Below are 5,531 nucleotides of genomic sequence, written 5' to 3'. Positions count from 1 at the left end.
ATTTTTTAAAAAATTTTACATATGAGTGAAATTGTATGGTATTTGTCTTTCTGACTGACTTATTTCACTTAGCTTTATACTCTCTAGTCTATGCATGTTGTTGCAAATGGCAAGATTTCGTTCCTTTTTTTGGCTGAGTAATATTACACTGTACATATGTACCACCGCTTCTTTATCCATTCATCTATCAAGACACACCTGGGCTGTTTCCATAATCTGGCTGTTGTAAATAATTCTGCAATAAACATAGGGGTCCATATATCCTTTTGAATTAGTATTTTCCTTTTCTTTGGGTAAATACCCAGTAATGGAATTACTGGATCATATGATCATTCTGTTTTTAATTTTTTGAGGAACCTCCATACTGTTTACCTCAGGGGCTGCGCCAGTTCACATTCCCACCAACAGTGCATAAGGGTTCCTTTCGTTCCACATCCTCACTGACATCTGTTGTTTCTTGTGTTGATTTTAGCCATTCTGACAGGTATAGGGTGATAGATATCTCATTGTGGTTTGATTTGCATTTCCCTATGGTGAGTGATGTTGAGCATCTTTTCATGTGTCTGCTTGTCATCTGTATATCTTCTTTGGAGAAATGTCTGATTATGTCTTCTGTCCATTTTAATTGGATTATTTGTTTTTTTGGTGTTAAGTTATTGAAGTTCTTTATATATTTTGGACACTAACCCTTTATCAGAGATGTCCTTTCTAAATATCTTCTCCCATTCAGTAGGCTGTCTTTTAGTTTTTTTGATTCTTTCCTTCGCTGTGCAGAAGCTTTTCATTTTGATGTAGTTGCTATAGTTTATTTTTGCTTTTGTTTCTCTTGCCTTAGGAGACACACCTAGAAAAATGTTGCGACAGCCAATGTCAGAGAAATTACTGCCTGTGCTCTCTTCTAGGATTTTTATGACTTCACGTCTCACATTTAGGTCTTTAATCCGTTTTGAGTTTATTTTTTATATATGGTGTAAGAAAGTGGTGCACTTTCATTCTTTTGTATGTAGCTGTCCAGTTTTCCCAGCACCATTTGTTGAAGAGACTGTCTTTCCCCCATTGAATATTCTTGCTTCCTTTGTTGAAGATTAATTGACCTTATAAGCATGGGTTTATTTTGGGGCTCTCTCTTAATCTAAATTCTATTTTGTACTAGTACTATACTGTTTTGATTACTACAGCTTTGTAGTGTATCTCGAAACCTGGGATTGTGGTACCTCTAGTTTTGCCCCTCTTTTTCAAGATTGTTTTGTCTATTTGGGTCATTTGTGATTCCATACAAATTCTAGGATTATTTGTTCTATTATTTTTCTGTGTAAAATGCTGTTGGTACTTTGATAGGAATTACATTAAATCTGTAGATTGCTCTGAATAACATGGATGTTTTAACAATATTTTATGCTTCCAATCCATGGTCATAGAATACCTCTCCATTTACTTATATCCTCCTCAGTTTCTCTCATCAGTGTTGTAGAATTTTCAGAGTATAGGTATTTTTGTCTCCTTGGTTAAATTTATTCCTTGATATTTTATTATTTTGGTACAATTGTAAATGGATTTTTTTCTTAATTTCTCTTTCTGCTACTTCACTATCAGTATATAGAAATTTAATGGTTTTATGTATATTGATTTTGTATCCTGTGACCTTACTGAATTCATTTATCAGTTCTAGTAGTATTTTGGTGGAGTGGTTAGGGCTTTCTATATAAAGCATCATGTCATCTGCAAATTGGATACCTTTTCCTTACCAATTTGGATACCTTTTATTTCCTTTTCTGGTCTGATTGCTGTGCCAACAAATACCTGTAGTTCAGCTATGTGAGACCTGGACAAAAGGAACCCCAGATGTCCCATCCACAGAAACCGTGAGATAAAAAATGATGTTGTTTTTGGCTGCTAAGTTTATGGTATTTTGTTATACAGCAGTGGAAGACTAATACAACTTCCTGGAAATTTATTTTAAAGAAAAAATCATTTTCAGTCTCTACAGAGGAAAAGGACCCTGTCTCTGTCCGGATGCTGTCTGAGGAGTTAAAACCTTAAAAAACCTTTTTAAAAAAGTAGAGAACGTTCTCATTTGTTGAGGATTTGTTTTTACAACCATGTGACTCCCTTCAGTTATCATCTCTGATCAGTTCCTTTGCGGGAGAACTCTGAGACAAAGTTTGTTGGGACCCTGAGGCCACTGGGGACCCCTAGCTACACCTACAAAAAGGGTAGGAGGTAGCTAACACCCAAAATGCCATTGAAAGCTTTTAGTGAGGAGGATGTAGGCTGGAGGGAGATCCTGTGCAGACTCACCTCTCTTGTAATGGGAGAGACTTCATTTTTTCTTGGGAAAGTGGTCAGTCCTTCAAAGATTCAAGGCCCTTCCCAGGAGGGAGTTTACCCTGAAGGTTCTACGCCAGATCCAGCAATATTTGGCTCATGAGCGGCAGTTCTTTGTCCCCTCCACCTTCCTCTAGGGGTCTAGGGCACAGTTTATACACTTGCTTTATTCATTCATCGAACTCTCATCCAGCGATTAATGTGAGGAAGTCTGTACCCTGCCCTAGGTCACCCAGGAATAAATCGACCCTCTTTTCTGTAGGAGGAGGATGGAGTCAATGTGTCTACAGGCACCTAATAATAACACCAGCAGGCTGAGCATGTTCTAGGAGCTGTGCTAAGAGCTCTTTATGCGCAATCTCATTTGTGCTATTCCACGTTCATCCCATTCAAATGTTCACTCCAAGAGCCTGGGTCCAGGTTGATTGTCAGGGTATGTCTAGTGCCTGTACAGCACTTGGAAAATAGAAGGGACCTCAGGGATATTTGTTGTGAATGACTGAATGGACAATGAATGCATTTATGGTCATAACTGACAACCATGGCTTAGATACTAGTGTTATCACCGTTTTCTTGGATGAGTAGTCTGAGGTTCAGACAAGTTCTGAAAGTCCTCCCCTATGCCGAAGCCCAGTTTCCCTTACTCCTTAGCTTGGCACTGCCATCTCCCTGGCTCTACAAGGGCGCTCCGCCTTGGACCAGGAGGCTGCTTGCCTGGACTTGGCCTGGGGCGGCGAGACCGGCCGCGGGCGCCCTCTGTCGGCGCTCCGGTGGCGGCGCTGCGGCCCACGGACGCGCTGGCAGGTGCGCGGAAGAGGGAGGCGGGAAGCCACGCGCGGAGTGCGCGCGCCCGCGCCGGCCTCCTCCCGTCCTCGCGCGCTAACTTCGTACTCGGGGTTCCCGCGCGCGCGCCCCGCAGCGGGACCTGGCTATCACCGTGAGTTCCAGGGGCGCTGTCCTGGGCTTTTCAAGGAGTCAGCGTTGGGGGAGGAGGAGCACTTTGAGAAGGGGCTGGCCAAGGGGCAGGAGAACTTGAGGAGTTAAGAATTGCCCCCCTAGGCTGGAACCACAAACAGTGGGAAGCTGGCGAGAAAGTCAGGTTCTAGTAACTCGGGTCCTTCGCTTCTCCCTGGGAAAGAGGGAGGAAGTGGGGTGTGAGAGTGAAGTTGCCTTTGGACACGGGAGGACCAGAACCCGAGATGCAAGTGTGGCCCCAATTCACTGGAAGCCAAGAAGACCTTCTTTGGTTCCTTTTTCCTGAACCCTTGTTCCAGTTCCACGTGGCAGCACAGGCCACACACTCAGAAGGCACCAGGGAACCTGTTTGCTGAAGAGAATCCCATCCTGCGGATATTTGGACATATTTTCCTACACTCCCTACAGATAGTAATTAAATTTTCTCCCTTCCCCGTGCATTAGTCTTAACTCAGTGCCTCTCTCATTTCTTCCCCACCTCTTTTTCAGAAAGAGACAACACTCACCCACGTTCAAGACAGATTTTTGCCATCAAGATGTCTTCATTCTATCTTTAGAAGTAGTGGCTTTGTCAGGTTATCACCTTAAGTACGACTGCTGGATGGCTTTGTTTTTAAAACCCTCCATCCATAATCACATTCTTCATTTATTTACATATATATTTTTTGCCTGTTGAAATTCCACACACAAAACCAACGTTATTAATTTCTATTTCTAAAACTCCTACCGGAAATACTTATTTCTTCTCCCACTGGAACAATATATTCCCTGGATGGGGAAATATAGCTCCATTTATTAATAATGAACTATAAAAAGACAGGTCAAAAGAAAAGTAAAGGAGAGGTGGTGAATTATTCTGAGAAGATCGGATATGCATTTGCTAGTCTAGATGATTTGGTTGTCTCCCGAGTGTTGGAAATTAACGTTTGAAGAGCGTAGGGTGTCTGCTTTGAGATGGTTCACCAAGAGGTCTCAGGATATTTGATTTGGAAGTACCGTTCTTTCTTTTTGTCATTTTCAGCATGTTCCTAATCATTGTAATCCAGATATTGAACCCAGGCCTTTAATCCCTTCTACCAAAATGTTTTGTGCCCATTTGAACATTTCTAAATTGAAATTCTAAATTAATATTCATTGAAAATGGGTTTGACACAAAGCAAGGAACATGGATGAAACCTTCTAAGCCTTCTTTGCATTTCCAAGTGCATGTTCAATTCTTCAGGAAAGTCATTGTTATCGGTTTAGGGAAGATTTATTCAATTCCCAAGTGCCACCTCCAGAGGGCACAGCTGTCACAAACATTTTTTTCTTTTTTCTTTCTTTTTTCTTTTTCTTTTCAAATTCCTTCTTTTATGGCAAGTTAGAGAGTCTTTAGTCTGTAATTGTGATTTCTGGAATCCAAATGTGAGATATTTTTACTTAATACATTTTAATGTTCATTTAGATGTTACGGCATTCTGTTATTTTCAGCAATTATTTAACATTTATAAATAGGTGTTTATAAAGTGAAGAATTGAAACCAACATTAATTTACCCCCTTTACTTAAAATTCTGTCTTAATTATTTCCAGTTTTAAGTAATAACTCCAGACAGATTCAGGCATTTAAGCCTTTAATTTTTAAAAATATCTTTATTTGCTTCAGCCTAACTTTGTATTCCCAAGAGATTGCCCTCACAACTCAAGTCTCCTAAGAAAAAAAGTGTGAAATATGCTGTATCTTCTTTCATATAATATCATTTTGGATCTAGTGCCCGATATATTCTTGTAGACTCCGCTATTATGTTCAGAGTAAAAGCTTTGGAAACTTTTTACTTCTGAAACTACACAAAACATCTGGGGGATTTATTTGCAACATGAAAATTTATGGTGACTTTTTATTTAAAAATGCTTTTATTCATCTGCTAAGGAGGGAATGTTGACATGAATTCTCCTAGAAAAGAATAGGGTTATATTCTTCTGGAATGTACATTAAGTGATTCGTCCTCTCCCCTCTTTGTCTCAGCTGTCTCTGCTGTGTTTAGTGTGAAATTGAATCCTGTAAAGCTAACGTCTAAGGGGGAGAACTCAGGGTTCATGCGGGATTTACATACAGGAGTCCCCCCTTGTCCGTGGTTTTGCTTTCTGCAGTTTCAGTTATCCGCGGTCAGCGGTGTCCTGAAGCAGATGATCCTCGTTCTGATGAAATGTCAGCAGGTCACCAGTAAGTAGCCTGATGCTACGTCGTTCACCT

Source organism: Suricata suricatta, chromosome 10 (assembly GCF_006229205.1).
Source record: "Suricata suricatta isolate VVHF042 chromosome 10, meerkat_22Aug2017_6uvM2_HiC, whole genome shotgun sequence".
In the NCBI taxonomy this organism is placed as follows: Eukaryota; Metazoa; Chordata; class Mammalia; order Carnivora; family Herpestidae; genus Suricata; species Suricata suricatta.
Note: the sequence above shows the minus strand (reverse complement) of the source record.